The 23,227-nt window shown below is 44.4% G+C and overlaps 1 protein-coding gene across 32 annotated transcripts in view; it reads right to left on the minus strand.

The window, feature by feature from the left end:
• INPP4A (inositol polyphosphate-4-phosphatase type I A) overlaps window positions 1-18,853 on the minus strand; it is a 192,388-nt gene extending 173,535 nt beyond the window's left edge. For 12 of the 32 annotated variants that reach the window (XM_065591531.1, XM_065591528.1, XM_065591506.1 and 9 more), the window contains exon 1: window positions 18,724-18,853. The gene's annotated coding sequence lies outside the window, so the exon portion shown is untranslated. Of the gene's footprint in view, window positions 1-18,256; window positions 18,442-18,723 lie in introns of those variants that run through there. The other 20 variants (XM_024104416.3, XM_024104415.3, XM_024104411.3 and 17 more) reach the window with 10 other exon arrangements.
• Window positions 18,854-23,227: the final 4,374 nt, after the last annotated feature.

The following is a 23,227-nucleotide window of genomic DNA, read 5'->3' on the forward strand; positions in this document are numbered from 1 at the left end:
ATCACAATGGTTCCTTCTGGCCTTATAACCTATGAAACATTCTCCATCATTAGAAAACGTTCCTGTCTAGCCACGCTACGTGGTCAGAGATAAAGACTGCCCGTTTGCATAGACATAGAGAAGAGAAGCATGTGGGGTAAGTGGTAGATGTGAACAAGATAATATGGAGAAGATAAAATCATAGCTGTGGGTTTCAAGGGATGGCTTAACTAGGGCCTTCCTGGATTTTTAGTGGTTTTCTTGGTACAATATTCACTTGGGCAACCCTTAATTGTTTTTAACTATTTATTTCATTTGTGAGAATTAGCCAGCTTTGCATAATTTATTTTTGCGCATAGTCATTATTTATTTTTTTAAATACATGAGAAAAACAACATCTATTTTTCCATGATCAATTTTCATAGTAAACAGATTTAGTATCTGGGACAGTATATTTTTATGCTAGTTTTGCAGTGCTAAATATATTATTTGCACGTCACCCACAACGAACATCTGGTTCTACAGCTGTCCCCACAGAAGCTAATGTAGGAACTCTTGTTTATTTCTGTTTTTGCTTTATGTTGCTGCTCTGAAGCTATAGCAAATTCCTATCTGTAATTCTGATTCATTATGATGATAGTCTACATATATCTCTTCTAGGATCTCCTACTGTTATATTAATTAATATTTGCACAGTGCACTAACAGTATGCATTGCTAAACATTATTACTTCAGTAGCTTCCAAACTTTAATTTACAGAAGGTCAGTCCCTTCCCCCTTTCATTTTCTTTCTGAACAGAGTAAATCCTTCAATACTGAGCTGCCCAGTTGCTTTCACTTTCCCACCATCTGTTTCTATTAATAAAATGTTGAAATTCTTTTTGCATTCACAGTTCCACTTCCCCTGTTTTTTATTGCCTTGCTTCTTGAAATTATATGAATACTTTAGCACCGTAGTTCTCAAACTTTTGTACTGGTGATCCCTTTCACATAGGTAGCCTCTGAGTGCGACCCCCCTTATAAATTAAAAACACTTTTTAATATATTTAATACCATTATAAATGTTGGAGGCAAAGCGGGGTTTGGGTTGGAGACTGACGGCTCACGACACCTCCCCCCCCCCCATGTAATACTCTTGCGACCCCCTGAGGGGTCCCAACCCCCAGTTTGAGAACCCCTGCCTTAGTAAACTCCTTTGTGATTTTACTCCCATCATTCTGGAGGATCTTTTAATATTCTCTCCTACACCCCACTGTGTTATTAATACAAATAAGTAATTTTATCGCTGTCTGACCCATTCATGTTGTTTCAAATGATTTTTAATCTCTCTTTCCTGGCTTCTGCATGGACTTTGTTTCTTTTCCCTTTCCCCCATCCATTAGTTAAACTGTCCCACACAGAAGTCTTTCCTCTTAACCAGCACACTGTTTGGATGCAGTTCATCTCACCTGCCTAATATAAACTTATTTTCTTCCAATTAGAACCATAATGCCCAATTCTTAACCTTTCAGACTCTGCAGGCAGAATTGCATTTCTCAGAAAATTACAGACGGCTCCACTTTCTTTCACTTCAGGGATTTGTATATTTTTTCTTCCCTTTTCCCCCTAAAATCAGTTGGCACACTGCTTAAGAGGGGTGAAGATACTCACTTTCCAGACCCATTTAATGTTACTCTAGAGACAGGGATTGTCAAAGGGAAGGTGAGGTGCTTCATTTTCCTTAGGGCTGGGCAGGCTGCCTCCACAGCACTCCCAGCCCAGAAACCAGGGAAGGAGAAGGGCAATGGCAAACATAGCGTATACCACCCCTGGGTTCCCCCAATCCCTGGGGCTGCCAAGGATCAATTTGACCCCTAGCATAAATCAGAGCTGCCACAGGCTCAATCTAATTTACAACAGCCTGCAATGGCTCCCAAAGGGCCATTGCAGCAGATAGGAATAGGCAGTGCATAGTGTGCTCTGGACATGGATCCCTGCACATCTCCTGGGTGCTCAGAACGGGTGGGGGCTGGCACAGAGCTGGCTGTGGAGATTCCCCAGCTTGCCACTTGGGCCAGATTTAAGGCTTCCTTATGAGAGCCTGGCCCAGAATCTCTCACTCAGAGTCCCCATATTGTTCTACTCCTGGGACTCCCCTGCAGGGTCTGTTCCTTACTGCACTCTTTACTAATCCCTCAAACATTCCCTGACTGAGTCAATATGGGTAGATATTACTGTCCACTCCCCAGTCCAGATCAGCAGCTTGTACATAATCTTGCATCATGAACACCTAAAGCAGTGAATCATGTACAATTCAGAGTCACCACTGCCCACTATATGAATCTGCACATTTTTAGGAGCCCAAGAAAGGTGCATTCATACTATCAAAGGGACACAGGCTTAAACACTACAGTGATGGGCACTCCAGAAAACCCATAAATGGACAGATTTGGTAGAATTCCCAGCCCTTCGTCTATACCCGAGAACGGTTTTCTTCAGTGTTGCCTCAGTTCATAATGTTACTGAGTCGCACAATATTTGAGGGTTTTCTTTAAGCCCAAGATCCTGGAATCATGCTTTAAGTGAGACTCTCAGCTTTCATTTTAAAAAATAAGCCTTTTGGCCTTCATGGTTGTTGAAAAGGGCTTGAAAATGTGACTTTAGTGAACCCTAATGGCTCAAAAGCCAGGATGCAAATAAAGAACCCAAGATGTATTATTTTTAAGCCACTCATTAATTTTGGGGGCTTGACTCATGGTTTTTGAGCAGAAGGTTGGCAGTTGTGTTAACATAAAATTCCCCAAATTGTCCTTCACCTGTTAAAAATAAAAGCCAAGTCCTGCAACCTCAACTGGTGAAAAGAGGATTATTCAACACCTGTTTTTTTATTTGGGGCTTGCAGGCAAACACTCCCCAGCCAACAAGTCATTCCACAGAGGCTCTCAGAGCTCAACAGTTTCAAAGAAAACCCCCCTGCTTCCAACAATAAAACCCAGACAGGATCATAATCAAACTAGACATGCCAGCCTGAGGTGTGACCAGCTTACCCAAGGAACAAGAAATAGCCACAAATGATGATGCCACAAAGAGAGATAAATGCACATCAACATTCCCAAGCTGAGAGCCATCAGAGTGGCCCTGGCAGAATGGTCACTCAAGAGGAACTCTGCTCCCATGCTGCAGCTCCCAGGGAGGTGCATTCTCTCCTTCACCAGCCACCCCTCCAGCAAGCCCAGCTAGTCAGACCCGCCATGGAGGAAGGAAGATACCGTTCTAAGGGATTACTATACATCTGGGATTTCCCAGACACGACCTCTTTTTAGATCCTCTGATCTCCATCTGGGTGGCTTTTTGAAATATGAAGAAATGTCTGGGATTTTTCCTTGTTAACTGCAGATCAGAAAGAGCTGTTTCCGTGCCCCAGTTGGTCCCTCCTCTGCATATGCAGCTGCTAACCCTGCCCAGTCCAGCCCTGCCCACCAGCTAAGCAGAGCTGCCAAGCGCCTCTCAGCCAGGCTGCCTACCCTGCTGTGGGGCCTCAGAGCCCTGCCAGAAGGGTGACAGGGCCAGGCCCCAGCTCCCTGCCCTGGGGAGGGGGAGAGGCCCACAGGGAGGTGCTGACTGATAGGCTGGCGCTGTGTCCTGGGCCTGTGCCAGCCGCCCTGCCATGGAGCAACACTGCCACCCATTTCAAGAGAGAGGCCGCAGGTACCCCCTCCTGCATCTCCCAAATACCCCCCAACTGCACCCTCCCCCCAACTCCTCCTCTCTCCAGCAGTGTCCTCTGTTTGGGAACTTCAAATCTGATAACCCTGTTCTAAGGAATTATAACCATCTCTATGGCTAGCTAATTTGACCACACATGCACCTGCATTTTGCCTTCATCATACAAAAGCAGATCACCCAACAGAAACTGAACATGTTCTGTGGGTTCTAATACTCCGAGGCTGAGGGCTATTACACCATTAGTGGCTAAGAGGCATTATCTGGTGCTGGATTTAAATCCACTATTTCCTTTTTGCTACAGCAATTCGGCTGTACAACACGTCAGTTATAAGTGCAGTAAAAGCTGTCTGTTAAAGACAAGTGACAGAAAACTATAGATTAGAAAAGAGGTGGGTTACTCCTGGCAATATCCTGTTGGGATCAAAGAGCTAACTTCAAGGAGTTAATCCAGTATTGTGTGGAGGGGGCTTGTGGCAGGCCCTTATTAAAATTCTGCCGCTAAAATGAAGGCCAGTTTGGGAGGATTTCCTTATCTCTGACAAACTCTCCATTGCATCCATCCCTCCTCTTTGTAAACATGCCTGCCTGCCTACCAACACACGGCTTATCAAAGACTGGGGGGGCAAGGGGCACAGCCCTGGGCTCCTTTTGTGTCTGTCTGGAAAGAAAGGCAAAATTCCCCTCATGTTGCCGCATAGAAACAGAGAAATTTATTTTAAGGACCCAAAAAGGGGGATTTGCAGCTACGGGTTGTTGTTCCTGTTCCTTTTCTTTCTTTTTTTTTTTTTTTGCATCTGCCAAGCCACTTAACCCCAACAGGCTGCCACTAAGGCCAGTAGGGTCAGCCCCACCTCCTTTTGTCTATCCTTGGACAGTCACATGAACAATGGGAACATCCAGATTTACTACTGTTAGAATCAATTGATGGATTAACTGACTAATGGGGGCAAGGGAGAAACTTCCACTCCAGGCAAGTTATAACCTACAGGGAAGTGCTATGTGCATGAGCAGCAAAGATGTAATTCTCCCACAGGGGAATCTGTAAATTGCCTTAGAGCACAGCAGTGGAGATAAAGCAGGAAAATGGAGCACTTCTCTGCTCTTGTGTCATGTTTGGTCCTCTGAAATTTATAACTCTCTTGGCTAAGTAAGAAATAAGATTTATTAGCAAAATGTTGGGACAAGCTAACTGTCACCTGCTGCTACAAAAGTGAGGAAGCAAAGTAGTTTCAAATCACAAGATGGGGCTTTAGCATGTGTGTGTGGAGCCTGGTCTACATTGGGGGAGGGGAAATTGATCTAAGTTACACGACTTCAGCTATGTGAATAACGTAGCTGAAGTTGACGTACTTAGACCTACTCACCGTGGTGTCTTCACTGCGGTGAGTCGACTGCTGCCGCTCCCCCATCAACTCCGCCTGCACCTTTTGCAGCAGCAGAGTGCAGGAGTCGACAGGAGAGCGCTCGGGGGGGGTGGGGTCGATTTATCGCGTCTCGACTAGACGTGATAAATTGACCCCCGCTGGATCGATCGCTGCCCGCCGATCCTGCGGGTATTATAGACACACCCTGTGAGGAGGAAGATCCACCCCAAACCACTGGTACCTTCCAATGAGGAAGGTTGATTAAAAAGCTTGTGTCTTCCATCGTATTTCCTTCCATTTGCACCCCACTTATTGTCTCCCATTGTATCTGCCTCCTCACACTGCGTCTCTAGAGCAGCTCTTCTGTAACAACTGTGTGTGCAGGAGATTGGCTTGGCAGCTGCTCAGGGGCGGGAGCAGAGACCCTGACTCAGCAGGAGCCTATTCTCCCCAGGCAGGATTATCCTGCTTGGAGATAAGTGGCATTGCAGTGGCCACTGAAGAGCAATGCAATTCCCTGCACGTACAGATAGCTAATTTAAAGCTCTAGTTGAGCCTGTGATGTTTTTATAATGGCTTTATTTATGCTCTGCCAAATCACTGTTATAAGTCTAGCCATCCTATCTAATACATGTTGATGCAGTTGCTAATTTTGGACCCAATATTACAGAGTGCTGAACCCCTCAATTCCCCCAGAAATCAACAGGTTCCCACAGTACCTAGAGACAATGGGCCTTCTACCATTCCTGGGCTACTGCATTTTGACCAGCTGAGAAAACAGAATTACTGAACATTTTATCCAATCAAGACAATCTGATTCAGAAACTATATATATATATATTTTTTATTTATTTCTGAATGACTGAAATTCTCTCAAAGTTTAATCAGTCAACAATATGAATTAGGGCTGCCACTTTGGGTTGGATGTATTCCTGGAGGTTTCATCACATGACACAATCTTTAACTAAAGATTAATCTTTAATTCCTGGAGACTCCAGGACAATCCTGCAGGGCTGGCAACCCTAACACAAATCCAGCCAGCAATCTCAGCACAGGATTCATTTAGTACAGGAGACCACTTTTACATTTCTTATTAATTATATTTCGCTCTGCTAGCTTTTTATACATTATATAAACAAGAATGAGACATCCTTCTGGGCATAACAGATTGTGTTTCCAAGAAGCCTTCCTGCCAGGAGAGAACAGAGTTGTAGCCTGACCTTAGTGTATTTAGTACAGAACACTTTAGATATTGAGACAGAGATCACAGAGTTTTCATGTTGCTTTCTACGTGACACTATCTAGGTTTAACAGAGAACCTTTCACAAAATGAAGCAGGAAACTTGAATTTAAATCTTGTGTTGAAGGCCTTCTTATTGTAATGTAACAAGTACCCCTACATATTAAGTAATCTTAATAGAAATATAGTTCTTACCAACTCCGCTTGGGCTAAGGGGCTAAAACCAGGGGTCGGCAACATTTGGCACGTAGCTCGCCAGGGTAAGCACCCTGGTGGGCCGGGCCAGTTTTATTTACCTGCTGATGCGGCAAGTTCGGCCGATCGCGGCCCCCACTGGCCGTGGTTCGCCGTCCCGGGCCAATGGTGGTGGCAAGAAGCCGCGGTCAGCACATCGCTTTCCCGCGCCGCTTCTCGCTGCCGCCATTGGCCCAGGACGGCGAACCGCGGCCAGTGGGGGCCGCGATCGGCCGAACTTGCCGCGTCAGCAGGTAAATAAAACTGGCCCGGCCCGCCAGGGTGCTTACCCTGGTGAGCCGCGTGCCGAACATTGCCAACCCCTGGGCTAAACCATGCCAGTTAATATAGGGGGGAAAAAATTCAACTATTCTTTGTGAATTTTCTTCTTGCAAATATTTGAAATATACAAGAGTTTTAATTTTACTAACAGCATGAAATAAAGGTCTATTCCCTCAGGCTACAATTTTGTCAGGTCTCATAAGCTAAGCAGGATCAGACCAGTTCATTATTTGAATGATCGAAAGCCTAGGTACTGTTGGCAGTTCATTTGGTAGCACTTGTATCTTTGAGTTCATACTGAACAAATGTTTTTCCATGGTGTTCAGAGACTCTATGCTGCTCACAGTGCCATGTGTTACTGTTTTGGGGAGAGTGGAGGAGCCTGAGGAAGATGTTATGACATGGGACAAACACAGGGATCCTGCACTTTACATTCTTTAATGTTCCAATGGCACCTAACAAAAGGGGGAGGGGCCTTTGTGTTCTCACCAATGCACACTACAGTTATGATTAAGGTTGCCTGACACTTCCCATTACAAGGATCTATTTTCAATTGCCTATAACTTTGCCAAACTTTAACCATGTGGGCTGAAGTTTTCCATGCCAAAATGGTTCAGCTGTAGCCTCTTTCCGAGAACAAAGCTAGGAAATAATAGACAAAATAATGTATGTTTAAAAAAAATTATTGGGACCTTTTCTTTGAAATGATCTAATGCCCCTACGCTACAGAGCAAGGATTTGAAATTTGGCAAGGGGGGGAGGGGGGGAGCTTTGTTTCAGGGAGGTGCCCTTTGACATCCCATGGGAAGTCAGCCCAAATTTAGACATGCTATAAGCCATTGAAAAAAACTGCAGTTCACACCCACCCACCCCACTGGCGCCCGATCAACATGAAGGAAGAAGCCATCTGATTTTAATGCTCTGTGATCTTTTTCACTTGAAGTTGTAATGTACCCACTAAAAGAGAATGATCTGAGCCAACATCTGCTCCTCTGCTTACTCTGACATCCCTCCAAAAAGACGTCCATTTCTTATTTATAAACACATGATCTATCTGGCTGACAATCATATTGTCTGGTGATCTCAATGTGATCTTGTGAATCCTCTTGTGCTAGAAGAGACTGCCTCCTATCTTTAGGTTGTTTGTGCCACAGAAATTCAAGAACTGTTTGCCATATCAGTTTGGATGCCTTCTGCTGCTGTGCCCATAAAGCCTTCCCAGCCAACAGAGCTGTTGCCAATTTGTGCATTGAAGTTGTCTATCAAGTTAATGTCATGGTTAGGCACATCATCAAATACTTGCTGCACCTGCGCAGAGAATGCATCCTTTTCACTGTCACCTACTGCATTTGTGAGTGCATACACTCAGATTATTGCATGCTTAATGTGTCTTGTTTGCAGCCTGGCTGTTATTCTGTTGTTCACTAGCTCCCAAGCCAGCAGAGGCTTTGTTGTGATGTGATCAAACATAATTACACCTCTTTTGTCCATTCCACATCCCAAGTACAGTAGAACTGTTTAACCAAGCCTCCATTATCCAGCTCTCTGTATTAACCGAACCATCAGCTGCCTGGGGCTGTTAGCAGCTGGGGCTTCAGCTGTCAGCACAACAGCAGGAGTCCCACTGCCCTGCGCTGACAACCTGAGCCCTACCACTCATTCTCCAGTTTATCTGGATTTCTGGTTATCCGACATGGCCCCAATCAGACAATCGAGGTTCCACTGTATAAGATTGCAGCACCATCACACACCATCTTCCCACTTCCTGCCCATCTCGTTTCACTGACACCAAGTATGGTCAGATGGTGCTTTTTTCATTTCTCACGTAACCGGTGCCAACTTTCCCAGATTATACAAAGTACATACATTCCATGTACCTACTTTTGTTACAGATTTGGTCATTAGAATTCAATGTCACGAGATCTCAGCTTTCATTGAGATCTGCCATACTTGGGTTTTTGGCTCCATTTCAGGGAAAGACAAAATAACAAATGAGAGAGTAAGCGAGCTGACAGAGCAGGACATCACAGAAAATATCAAATAAGGAGATCAAAGCAAGCTCAGGTGATTGCAACGTGTATGCCCTACGGAACAAGGGAGACATCCTGTTGCTACCCAGTGGCACATACAGAGAAGATGACAAAGAAATAAAGGGGAGAAGCAGGTAAGATAGAAGTGCCTGGTTTCAGGAGAAGACTGAAGAGGAAGAGGAAGCAGCACAAAGGGGAGACATCAAGCAGCTCTGTAGAACAGTGATAGACCTCTCAGGAAGAACCAGTCACAGGTGATGCTCACCAGGGACTCTTGGGTACAGATGTTGAAAATGCATGAAGAACAAGCCAGACAATGGCAAAAATTTCCATTCCATATTAAACTGCCTGGGGCAGATGATCATGCTCAGGTTTAAGAGAAATGCCAATACTAAATTAGAAATAGAAGAGGGACCAATAACATCTCATGAAATTAAAGCAACCATCAAAGACCTCAAACAGGGGAAAGATTTGGGGGTTAACAGAATTCAACTAAAGACAGGAGGCAAATTCTGACTGAGTAGACAACTAAACACAGTAATGAAACATTGGTGAAAGAACAAGTGCCACAAGACTCGAAAGATGGTATCACAGTGTCACTGACTAAAAAGGGTGATCATAATCACTCAATGAACCTAGGAGCTATTGTACTGCTACCAACCTCGGGCAAAGTATTGGGCACCGTTATGCTGAACAGAATGAAGTAGATGAAATATTATGAGGAGATTAGGCTGGGTTCCATCCAGGTACATCATGTTGTGAACAGATCTTCACTCTGACAGATCATCGAAAAAGCTGCTGCTTGGCAAAAGCACACCTTAATCACATGTATTGACTTTAAGAAAGCATTCGACACCTGGTGGAATATTGCTACCTCTGGGATCCCAGACAAGCTGATGGAAAGAGATGAGCAGTATAATTGGATGCAGGCCTGGGTGAGTAATTCGATATTGTGACTGGAGTTAGACAAGGGCGTGTGCTACTACCAATTGTCTTTGCATTAGAAACACACTGAGCGATGAAGCAGGCAACAAAAGACACCATGGATGAAGTAAAATGAGTTAGTGGAGATGAGTTATACAACCTTGACTTTGCAACGGCAATCTTAATTCTGATATTGCCTAACTTTTAATGTTTGACTTTGCAACCCTGACAATGTTTTATTAACATAGGAGTTTTTTGTATGTGATAACTTATCACAAAGGATAAAAACCCAGTGTCTCACTACTACCATAGTGAACTGGCTTGCTTGCATGTACAGCACTGCCTTCTACTCTGCCCCCAACACTGTAACATTCCCAGAATCCTTGAGCTCAAGTGGCAGCTGCCTATGATTTTGGGGCAGGAATTAAATTCTAATCCTACTGTCCCCCTGAAGTTCCAAGTCGACAGACAGTGCAGCATAATGATGAGCACAAAACCCCAGGTAGCCACAATTTTATTCAGGTGCATGAACCACAGAGAGCAGAGTGGTCCCATGTTACTGGCTTCCTGCTCCTGGTTTCCATCTGTTAAACTGGTTTTAAAAACAGCTAAACACATTACTTCCCTAGCAATATTTTTTCATTTAACTGTCTATTTGGTGTTATATGATTGTGAAAAAAGGGGTATGGGTCCACAGAATCATGATTGGAAGGGTACAGAGTCCACAAGATAATCCCTCTTTTAAAATGTAAACCATACTCGGAAAGTGTTCAAGAAATCCTGTAGCGATTGCTATTGTGGGTAGCTTTCCAATGCAAGGCCAGATTTTATAGAGTGCTACATGTAACATTTCCACAGGATTTGACATGAGATATTCTTTTAATAAATGCTATAGTGTTTGTTTAAATAATACTGACACACAGAAGACTGTCAGCAGAACTAGCAACACACTAGTACTTATCAGCCTCACCCTATGGTGAAAATACAGCTTTTAGATGACTGAATTCATACTGAATAACTTTCATGTTTCATGAAAAGCTACATGAAGAGGCCTTATAATGAGCATTTCAAAACACAAACAGAAAGTTTTTGCATTGGTGTCAATTCTAGTTGCTTCCAACATATAATTTCAAAACCAAACCATTACATTGCTGTCCTTCCTTCCAACACCACCTTCACAGAAACTGCCTTCTAGATACAGACAAATTAGAAACTTAAATTGCTTGTCCCTGTGTGTTCTCCATTAAAAGTTCACAATATTCACATTCATTATCAAAACGTGTTTTTGTTTTTCCTCAACTAATGTTTGGTCATTGCACTCATTGTTAGGGTCAGACAATTTAATGGTTGTGTATTTAAAAATGCAAATTGAAGCAAGATTCGGTGTCTTTCTTAAAAGCGATACTCTAGCTCAACCAGAATTTATGGACTTGATGCAAGAATTATAGGGTGAGGTGCTATGGCCTGTGTTCTGCAGGAAGTCAGACTAGATGATCACAATGGCCCCGTCTAGCCTTAACAGTCTATGAAATATGGTATATAATCCACTTTGTTTGGCACCAATAGTGAGCTCAGCACTACACCGTGCATAAAAATAAAGACAGCTCCTGCCCAAAGAAGCTTACAGTTTAAAGATTACATACATAGACAGGCTGCACTGAGAAATCCAGGAATATGGGACAATTTAGTTTTCCCCATCCCTCGTTATTAATTCAGTTCTTGAGGGCACCAGAGGCGTCTTCTGTTACTGTTTTTGTTTGTTTGTTTTTTAAGTGCGATGTGAATAAAGAACCTGAGAAAGTCCATTCCATACATATTGGACAAATGCAAAGAGAGTGGGGAAAGAATGAACAGGGCACTAAGGCAGGCACATATTAAAAAGCCTGATGAAAAGCTGTTCACTTGATGCAGTTTGCGAATATTAAAATTTCACTATACCTCTCATTCTTGAAGGTTATTTGTAAAAATACTTACAAAGCCTACATCCACACCACAGACCAGCAATGGTTAATGCTTTAAATGGAAGCAATTTTGAGCCATAGGACCACAGAAAGACAATATCTCATCATTAGTAGTAAAAAGGTACTACACTTTTCCCCAATGCAAAGGCGCTAACTGTGAAGACAAAGTAGCAGAACCCATTCTTGGCAAAGCTAGTAGTTCTCTGACTGCTATTACTCTTAGTGATTTATAGGTTATGCATTAGAAAATTACCTCCAGGAGAAATGCCAGTCACCAAATTCAATCTGTGTATGTTACACCTTAGCTTTGGAGTTGTACGTATTACAGGAAAGCCCACTTATATGGAGTGGTATTGCCCTGCAAAGTGCTTATTAAATATAAGATTATTTTCCTCAGTGCTAAGAAACAAATACTAAACAAGAAAATGATACATCGTAGAAGTGTTTGCAAACAAGTAGAGACATAGTTCATAAGTTTAGGATACGATGTGGTTTACTTCATTGTATCTGTAACTACTCATCTACAAACTACTGTGTGGATAGTGTGGATGCTGAGCAATCCAAACGGGCAGACATTTAGTGATGGGTATTCAATGGACTAGAAGGGGGAACCCTCTTCCTGGTTAGATTATACCTTCATTCTATCTCCAGCTTCAAAAGAATTTTGAAAGTGCTAACTAATATTTCTGGACAGTTGGTAACTTCCTTTCCTCTATAAGAGATAGAAAAGCATCTGCTTTAATGGAAATAAGTGGAAATAGGAGCCCAGCATGCTCAACTACTCTGCGTTGATTGATCCAACATGACTGAACCTTAATTTTTGAAGAGGAATGAGGACAACACAGAGACAAGATCCAGGCAGGTGCTTGAGGGGTTTGTTTGCCAGTGTCTTGTTTTGGGTAACCTAATTATAGTGCAGTGCAAACGACAAGAGCCAGTTGTATCTGTATTATCCCTCTACAGCCAAAGTCAGCATCATCCTCTTAGTAGCTCCTCTTATTTACGATGTTCATTGTGGCATTATTGACATGAACTGTGACCATATAGATCATTGTTGTAACCAAGGTCCTATAGTTGCACCAAATCTTGTACAAAGGAGGTCAAGTAAGGTGTCTATGGAAAGGTTGTAATTTGCTGGTTATGATTATGCTGTCTGTATGTATCATTTTTGTATCTGAAGTTATGAATATTGGCTATGTACTTGTATCTCAATGTGTTTGATTCTAAGTAGCATCAGTGAAGCATTTGGTCAGCTTCTTGAGAAAGACCTATTCTGAGTAAGTGCCCAATCAAGAAACACTTAACTGACAATGGACTTTGGGAGATGCCAATCCACATCTGAGCTTTCCTGGGAATCTTCAAACTACCATGTAAACAATGGCGTTGGCCTGCAAAAAGCTGAATCATTCATGGACATGTGACTTGCCCGGGTGGCTACAAACTCCATCTTGTTACTGTGATTTTACACAGAAGAACAAAGGGGTTCCCACCCACAAGAGAAAGACTATAAAAGGCCCTGGAAGCCTCTCCATTTGGTCTTCAACTAGCTCAAGAGATGGCCTCTCCACCGCAAAGACATGCCTAAAAGAAACTGGAACAAAGGACAGTAACCACAGGGGTGTAAGTGATTGCTGGACCCAGACCATAAACTACAACATTGGTCTGAAAAGGATTGGGCCCAGACTAGGAAGGAGTCCAGTCTATGAAAGAAGCTTATTGGAACATCTCAGAGGGTGATATTTACTTGTATTCAGTTTCTTACTGTATTAGGCTTAGACTTGCATATTTTGTTTTATTTGGCTTGGTAACTTACTTTGCATCACATTGGGAGCTGTGTATCTGGGTGCTGGAGATAAGTAACCTGCTAAGTGGTTTTCAGTCAAAGCCTGCAGCTTTGGAGGACATGGTTCAGACCCTGGGTCTGTGTTTGCAGCAGGCTAGCATGTCTGGCTCAACAAGGCAGGTTTCTGAAGTCCCAAGCTGGCAGGGAAAATGGGCTCAGAGGTAGTCTCAGCACATCAGGTGGCAGTCCCAAGAGGGTCTCTGTGACCAAACCTGTCACACTCATCTCTGACTTTCCCATTTTATTTGGCCTACCTTTGCTTTCAATCAGATTTCTACTTGGTCTCTTTTCACTTTTTCCTCCGACTCACATGATATGGTGACTGTGAGGAAGGGATTTCCAAATAGGTGAGGCAGCACAAGTGAAAGAACTAGTTATGGAGGTGATGGAGAGGCCGCTGTGACTGCATCAGATGAGTATTAAGCTGGAGAGACAGGGCAGACTGACAGGAAACAGCACAACCTTGTCTACAATGAAGATGAAACCACATTGGAGAACCAGCATTAAACGTGATTTTAAAACAGTTCAGGCTAAGACAGTTTAAATCTGTCTCCCTGGTTATTGTAGACCAGGCACAGCCATTCTAAAACTTCTGAAAAATGTTAATCCACAACATGTATTTTTTAAATATGGTTTCTAGTTAAGTGCTTTTAGTTAGGTATATAGCAATTAAATAATAAATCCAAGGAAGAGGGGACGTAGCTCATCAGTGGACAGACCATCGGAAAAGGGGAGAAGGGAAGAAAGGAAGAAGTGAAATGTGGTCCATATAGTGCTCATGAGTGAAGAGTGTGTAAAATGCACATACAGTTTTAAAGGTTCATACTGCATAGTAATGGATCATTGATCTCAGGTCTAGGACCAAGGACTATGGGCAAGATTCTGTGCCTTGCCTCTAAGTGGTAGATCAATGGAAGAGGAACAGTATTTTCTCTTGAGAGAGTATAGGATGGAAGCTCAAGAAGGATCTTGTAATTTTAAAAGGTCGATCCTAGATCACAATCTATATAAGATTGTAAATTGGAGCAGTTTACCTTTTTTGGGGGGGGGAGGGGTTCCAGTTCTATCAATAAGTAGATACTTCTAAGTATTGAGAGCTGGACATCATCATCTGTTCCAGGTTACTTACCCCATGTCTATGCTTACCAAACCAAGCCAGACTCTGGACAATATCTGGCAAAAGTATTTTCTGAGACTGGAGAATTCTCCCAATCTCTTACAGTAAGTGTTGATCGAGGATATTGGTAGTAACTAGCATATTTATCTGGGCATTTGCAGTATCAAGATAAGAGCAGTTCATGGGAATGGAGCTAGGACACCATCTTTTAGAAGGTCAAAAATACCTGTCAGGAATGGTCTAGTTATTATGTAGTCCTGCCTTGACTGCAGGGGACCGGACTAGAAGACCTACTGAGTTCCCTTGCGGTCCTACACTTCAATGATTCTATGCGAATTAGGGGAAGAGGTGGAGGGCAAATGTTTCAGCATTTCTGTACTGAGAAACTATCATTTCCAGGTTTGCCAGGCTGCCTGCTCTGGATTGCTCCCTGGACCCCCCAGCTCCTAGTTGTCATCCTCAGATATCTAAATGAGGCTTAGATGCAGGTGATCTGTGCACCCGATCAAAGTCTGTGTCCCAAGGCAGCTTGATTAATGTGCAATGAAGGAATTAGCTTGCCATGACCCTTATATTGCAGTGCTAAGATCTTATCCCCTTTCTCCTGCAGGGCTTTTATCAAGTCAGGCAGATTTTGCCTCCACTTCTTGTACAGCCCAGGATTGGTCTTCCAAAGCCGAAACCTGTTCTTCAGCCTCTGCTATCCACACAGTCAGATCATGCAGCATCATCTGAACTGTGCCCAGAATGTACTGCACGCTTGTGATGTTATCAGAAGTACAAATCTACCCCGATATAACGCGACCCGATATAACACGAATTCGGATATAACACGGTAATGCAGAGCTCCGGGGGGGGAGGGGCCGCACACTCCGGTGGATCAAAGCAAGTTCGATATAACACTGTTTCACCTATAATGCAGTAAGATTTTTTGGCTCCAAAGGACAGCGTTATATCAAGGTAGAGGTGTAGTTCTGCACGAGTGAGCCTGCTACATGGCTGAGATTCCGTTCTCAGTCTGCGTTTTGAGTGGTAGAGGTGTCACAGCTGTTTATCTCAACTCTTTCAGTGTTCTTTGCTCCATCAGAGATTTGGAAGGTTTTGCTATCATCCATGTAAGTTCAAGTGCCTTTTAAAAGTGCTGTAGAAATTTTTTGGGTAAGGATGATTTAGGCAAACATCTAATTTGTAGGGATCTTGGTCACAGAGTTCAGAATCAGGCAGCCATCTTCCTTCTACAGCTCAAATGACTCCTTGTAATGATTCTTTCATTGGTATTCTCAAAAGGTACTAGTGCACATTAGGGATTATATTCAAATGTGATCATTAAAAACAAATTCATTCCAGTGTAAAGCTATCATATGTCAGTCTTTAAGAAACATGTCTGGCACAGGTGCTGAAAATAGAGTACTACATTACAATAGAAACTAACTGAACCTGGTACTAATGGCTGGGGAGCAGTAGCAAACTGCATGTCTAAATTTGGACTAGCTGACACAAAGTGCTAAGGTTTCAAATTTTAAAATATTGAAGTTTATACACATGTAAAGGTACATGAAGTTTATACACATGCATTTCCACACCAGTCTCAGCTCTCCTCCAACATTTAACAGTAGTGTTGAGTTTAGTGAGACACTGGGAGGAAAATAATTGGCTTATATTCACCTAGGAGTTCCCAGAGGCCAAGCAACCTGTTGAACTGAATCTTTAGAAGAAAAACAGAGCTCAACAGTGAGCTTTTAAAAACAGGAGACTTTGAGACAAACACAAGCGTAAAGCTGTTTTCACAGGGGGAAAGAGAGAGTGTTTTCTCCAGGACAACCCGCACTTTTAAACTCACCTCAACTGACATGACTGAGTTAAAAATTTGAATCAAATGCACATACAATCACCTCTGTATCATTCCCTTTGGTTTAGAAAACCAAAATAAAAAAAGAACTAGATACACTGATGGAGGATAGGTCCATCAATAGCTTTTAGCCAGGATGGGCAGGGATGGTGTCCCTAACCTCTGTTTGCCAGAAGCTGGGAATGAATGACAGGGGATGGATCACTTGATGATTATCTGTTCTGTTCATTCCTTCTGGGGCATCTGGCATTGGCCACTGTTAGAAGACAGGATACTGGGCTAGATGGACCTTTGGTCTGACCCAGTATGTTCTTATGCAGATAGCTCTCCGCTGTTGATATACTCTGGTCTTGCACATGGATAATAAAATCCAAGATATGTACAAAACAAATAAGCAATCTTCTTCCTTTTAGGGCTTGTCTGAATGTGGAAATTGACCAGAATGGTTATTGCAGAATAAACTATTCCAGAATAGCTCCCAGTGTGGACATTCATATTCCAGAAGAAGAATGCCTTTTTCCATTCTAGCTTAATCCACTTTCAAAGTGGATGCTCTCTCAAATTTTGTACTCCCTCTCCATCATCTACTCAACCCACCTGGGTCATGTTTGTCATGTTCTTTGTCCATATGACAATAGTCCTGATACTGTGGCCTCTTTCTGCCCCTTGCATGATAACTTAACTGGAGAGGCAGAGATCACAAGAACCCTCATGGCACCCCAGGTACAAGCAAGCAATCTGGTTTGCAAATGGGGGCTTCGAACCCTGCTCCAACTTATTTTTTTCAACTTGAGTAATGCATTGGATGGGAGGTAATTCCTCCCACTCAAGCTCTGGAGTAACATCAGGTGGCACTTCCAACTCAGAAGAGAGTCACTTGCAAAGGAGGGGGGAGGAGGTGGATGCAATACATTGTACCATTTTGAACTTAACACTTAGTGTTAAGATCACAGTACTTCTGTAAAAATAGACATACAATTCAGATCTAAAATTCCTCAGGTGCAAAGACCTTGCCATCAAGTATTCCTGTAAAATATCATGTACACTAACATCACTATACAAAATAATAAAAGAGGTGTCCATACTAATGTCAAAGCACAGGTTCTGTGATAAAATACCCAGAAACATGGAAGAAAAGAAATGACAATGCAAATGTCACATAATAAAAAATTCAAATGGATTGTTGGGCAGGGTTAATTACAAAAATCAATTTTGAAGTTCTGCATCTGTTTGCAAGATAGTTATTTATATGCATCTATTTTCCCCCTCAAAAACACCACACAATAGGCACAGCTATTTTAAAGTGATCACAGTAGCCCACTTCTCAAGATCAACAATACAGAAAACAAAATTATGCTGACATGGAAAAAAATCAATATGGCCTACAAACAGCTGGACTGATAAGTGGGAAGTTGGAAGAAAACGATTTTTTGAAATTGGAGAGACACCTTGACACTGCCTGTTAAGTAAACATTAAGCATCATAAACCTGTTCAAAATGGATACTGCATATGAACACCTTAACCCGCGGGATTAAGTAGGGAAACTCAACATTCCCCATTATTTGGGTAGAAAATACAGCAGACCCCTTGACTAATGCATCACTGATTCCTATGCTCACAAGGAGCAGAAGCCCCGGTATCTGCCTGCCAGGCCTGCAGGTTAGCCCACACCACTGTAGCTGAGCAGCTGTCGCGCAGACACCCGGAGATCTGCTTTTACTACTTACAAATCAGGATTTGTTCCCTCCCTGCAAACTGATGCCCTCGGTCTCTGCACCAGCCAGTCGCCACGCTCACGCACTAGCCGAGCTGCTGTCACATCCCGCCCCGGCGCGGCGCGGCGGGGCAGGCTCCAGGCAGGCGCCCGGGCTGTCACTCGGGCACCGGCATCGCCGCAGCCGCGCTCGAAACCAAACCCCCGGCAGCCCGGAGCCACGGTCACAAACGCCCCCACCACGCGCGGGCTGCTGACAGCGCGGCGCTTCCCCCGGCCCCCCGGGAACCAGCCCTGCCCGCGGGGGCAGCGCCAGGGGAACCGAGCGCCCCCTGGCCATAGCCGGGGCGCGGTCCGGAGCAGGGGCCGCTGCCGCCCGCTGGTCGCCCCGGCTGCTGCTGCACCGAACGCAGCGCCCGCCCCCCGGGCATCCGCAGGCTGGGGGGGGGGGACAGCCCGGGAAACGAGCCTCCGCCTTACCTCCGCCGCCCCGCTCCTCAGCCGCTCCCGCCCAACATGGCTCGCAGCAGCGCCCCGCTCCGCCGCCCCCACCCCGCAGCCGCGGCTCCAGCGGCGCAGACACGCTCAGCAGCGACCCGGTTGTGACGGCACAGGCAGCCCGGCCCCTCCTCCCGCTGCAGCCGCTCGCCTCGCCCCCCCTCCAGGGCTGCTCCTGCCAGCGCATCCTCTGCCGCAGCGCCGGCAGCCCGCCGCGCACCGCCCCAGGGGCGCTCAGAGGGCAGGTAAATCCCCTCTCCCTCCAGCGGGCCCAGGAGCCTCTTGTGTCCGGAAGCCCTGGAACAATGTGTATAGTGGGGGCGCTGAGAGCCGCTGAACCAAGCTGTACACCCTGTATATGGTGGAAACCACTTCAAGCCAGGGGGTGTGTGCGCCCCTAGTCCCTTCCAGCATCTATGCTTGTGTCTCCACCTGCTGCACGCATAGGCCCCCACTTTCAACAGGAGGGGGCCTGCTCTGCTTGCCTTGTGCAAGCCAAAATGTGCAGCGGAGCACTATCTGTGCAATCTGCACTGTGTTACCTAGAGCCAATAGGGTGCGCCACGCTGTGCAGGGTACAAAAAGAGACACTCCCTGACCCAAGGTGCCCTTGGCACTTCAGTGAGCACATACGATCAGCAACCGCACCCACAAGCTGTGGCCATCCAAGCCTGTGAACAGTACTGCTGCCAACCTCAAACTTTCAGAACTGAGTCAGTCTCGTACCCGCCCTATGAATTGGAAATTTGTGACTGTCTTAAAAATAAATTGAGATTTTGCTTATTTGTGTTAAGGTTTTGAAGCCTTCTGGGTGCACTCAGTCACATCTTCAAGATTTGCTTTGAAATCATGAAGGCTAGAAAGTTACTTTACAAAAAAAAAAAAAAAAAAAAAAAATTAAAGCTGAGGTTCTCACCTCAGTCTCAAGGAAGCTGGACTTTAAATAAACATTGAATATCATAAAACCAGCAATGAAATTACATCTGTTGGCAACACATCCAGGTGGGGGGAGGGATAGCTCAGTGGTTTGAGCATTGGCCCCTCCTAAACCTAGGGTTGTGAGATCAATCCTTGAGGGGGCCATTTAGGGATCTGGGGCAAAAATCTATCTTGGGATTGGTCCTGCTTTGAGCAGGGGGTTGGACTAGATGAGGTCCCTTCCCACCCTGATATTCTATGAATTTTCTTTAAAAGGGGCAAAATAAAAGGCATCCTAAGAGACACAGGTATTTAAATTTTGTATTAAACATAACCTTACTGATTTCCTCTTCCATTTTTTGGTTTGATTTAAACATTTCCTGCAGTTTTTGAAACATGAGCATCTGAAAACAAAACTGACAAGTTTTTTCTCCATGACCTATTTAAAGTGCAAAAGTAAACTAACAGCACATGTAGGAAAAAGAAAATTATGTTTTGACTATTGCTGACTTTTATTCAAGTTATGTATTTTTAACAAGACAGACTAGGATTTAAGATGAGACATAACTCCAATGTAATTATAAAATAAATTTTTATATTATCCCAATAATGTCCCAATCCTGCAAGAAGGCCTGTGCAGATGGACCCCCATTTATGCAATCTAATTGGGACCGGGGCCAGATCCGCTAATCAAAAATTTGGATAATCAGGAGAAGCGGTGGGCCTCCGGCAGTCAGCCCTGGGCAGCAGCTGGGCTCCAGCTGTCAGCCCCACCACCTGGTTCAGTTAAGACAGACAGCCAGATAATGGAGGCTCAGATAACAGGGGTTGTATTGTATTTTGAAAAATTCAAGGGGCCACAATTGATATTTTAAGGCAAGCTTTCTGTTTCATTCTATTTCCTTTGCATAGCTCAGGGCATACAAATGGAGCAGGTTTTACCCCCAAGTCACCTGCTGTGGATTCCCCTTAACAGTTGACAGCTAGCTCCTGTGTGCAAGGAACATATCAGTATGAAGAGTGGCTAGAGTATACTACTACAGTAGACCCTCAAAGATACAAACACCAGAGTTACGGACTGACCGGTCAACCAGAAACCATGTGAAACCAGTCGTAACCAATCAGGCAGCAGCAGAGACAAAAAAAGGCAAGTACTGTACTGTGCCTGTATTGCATCTTAAAGGTAGGCACATCTGGACTCCCTGTCCCCACCCCAACCCCACTCGCGGGGCAACCACTTACAGGCTAAGGCAGCTGGAGCCAGCAGAGCAGGAGTAGCACTGGGGGTCTACATAGCTGTTTACACACACACACGCACGCACGCACACACACACGCACACTTGCCCAGAGTGGGACAAGCTTGCAAACTTATGCCGGGGCTGAGTACAGAGCTCAATTGCTGCTGAATCCTGGCCTGGAGTGTTAGCTGCTGGATCCTGAGCCCGAGCTGCGCTTTGTTCAGAGTTAGAAACATTTCAGAGTTACAGACAACCTCCATTCCCGAGGTGTCCGTAGCTCTGAGGTTCTACTGTTTATGGCTATCTCCAGCTAGTATGTATGCCCTGTAGAGGACTGCTGCCAGCTGCTGACTCAGGTTAGATCAGGCCCCAGGCTACTCTGATCCAGCTGGAGCAGAGAATCAGAAAGCCATAATTGTCTGCTTCTCTTTTCCTTTCTCCTGAGCAACTGTGTAGAGGAGGGAGCCATCTTTTGCTAGGTGCTCCCCTAGATTGGGGCAGAGCCAACAGAGCTTCCACCCGCCGCACAACAGTGAAACAGGCAATGGAGCAACCAGAGCTCCTCCCTCTCTTGTGATGCAGCGGGCAGTCAGAAGGGGAGCTGTGAAGTTGCTCAGAGTAATCATGGCTCACACCAGAGCTACTCCTAGGGCTACAGGGAAAGTGACGGTAGGCAAGGCCTCCTATCGTCTCCCTGCATTGTCTTGGCTGATTCAAACACATAAAAATCACAGAATGTAGCTCAGAGAGCCTATTTTCAATTGATAATCAAACATCAATGTTTTTAACATTTGCCCGCAGCCACAGGTTAGAGCCTTGAGTGCCACATTTTGGACACCACTGATCTACACTCAGAAACAATACATATTTAAAAATGCATACAAACATTATTCAAATTAACCCTCTTAAAAACAACAAAATAAAACAAATAGGAAGAGTCACTAAACAGATTTCCTATGTCTACCAGAAAAAAAGAAAGAGTCCCTCCAAAATAAGCCATCTGCTCATAAAAAGCCTGAGTGCACAGCCAAAAGGTCATAAAACATGTGCTCTGTCAGACCAAGATAGGAAATGAGTTTCAAAATAGGGGGCTCTCCACTGAGTATGCACCACTACCAGCATCCATAAGTATAAATCTAGGAATTTCAGCTCTAAGGTCCCTGATGATCTCAGCTGCCAGGAGAAAGAGGCAGTTCATCTGATACCCAGGACTCAAGCCATAAAGGGCTTTGTATACATTTTATTCTAGTACTGAACAACATGAATCTAAAGAAAGGATCTTAGACAAGTGATGTTCTGTGGTCCATGCCTGAAGCACGCACTCTTCCTATTTATTCTCACTGTGCCCACCATGCCAAGGACCCACAATTGGTCTCTTCTGACCTAGACCTCCGTATTTACAATCTGTTACAATCTGCAATAGTATTGTTCAACTGTCTTGATCACCCTGCAGCAGTCATTGATGGAGTACAGCTGGGTATGTGAGTAAAAACCATCAAGACATGTTGCAACAGACATCTACTGAAAGATGTCTTCCCCCCTCGCCCCCCCAAAAAAAAGACTTGTGGGAAAAACACATCCCTGGCCCCAAATTCACAAAAGAATAACCCATTCATAAACCTTACCGCCCCAGGCGTAAATTAAAAAGAAATTATACAATAGCATCATTTTACAAGAACATATTTTAAAATTAGAATCTATGAAATAAGTAACCATCTTCAGCCTGTAAATAAGTGGGGAGAAGTAACTGACTTTCAGTACTCCCAAAAGGCCAACTTCACAGTTTCAGCATTCAGTTGATCTTATTTATTTACTGTTTCTTTCCCAACTCTTGTTAGATCCCTATTAAAAAGAAATCAACAGTAAAAATAAGAAACGTTCAGTTCGGGGCTGGCTGTGATGCTGTCATAAATCAATTGAGATTTAATTGTGTGATTTATCTCACCAAAAACCTTGGTGGAATTACTGCAATTACTTCCTTCTGTCTCTTGCAGCCAGGGCCGGCGCTTCCACTAGGAGACCCTAGGCAGTTGCCTAGGGCGGCAGGATTTGGGGGGCGGCATTTTGCCATCCTCGGCAGAAATTCGGTGGCGGGGGGTCCTTCCACTCCAGGTCTTCAGCGGAAATTCGGCGGCAAGTCCTTCACTCGCTCTGGGACCCGCCGCTGAAGTGCCCCGAAGACGCGGAGCGGAAGGACCCCCGCCGCCGAATGCTCCGAGGAGGAGCGCTGCTGCCTAGGGCGGCAAAAACCCTGACGCCGCTCCTGCTTGCAGCCCATTGATTAATCCCTATTCATTAAGAACAGAGAACATCAAAACTCTCATCAAAAA

The sequence above is a fragment of the Chrysemys picta genome, chromosome 1, assembly GCF_011386835.1.
Source record: "Chrysemys picta bellii isolate R12L10 chromosome 1, ASM1138683v2, whole genome shotgun sequence".
In the NCBI taxonomy this organism is placed as follows: Eukaryota; Metazoa; Chordata; order Testudines; family Emydidae; genus Chrysemys; species Chrysemys picta.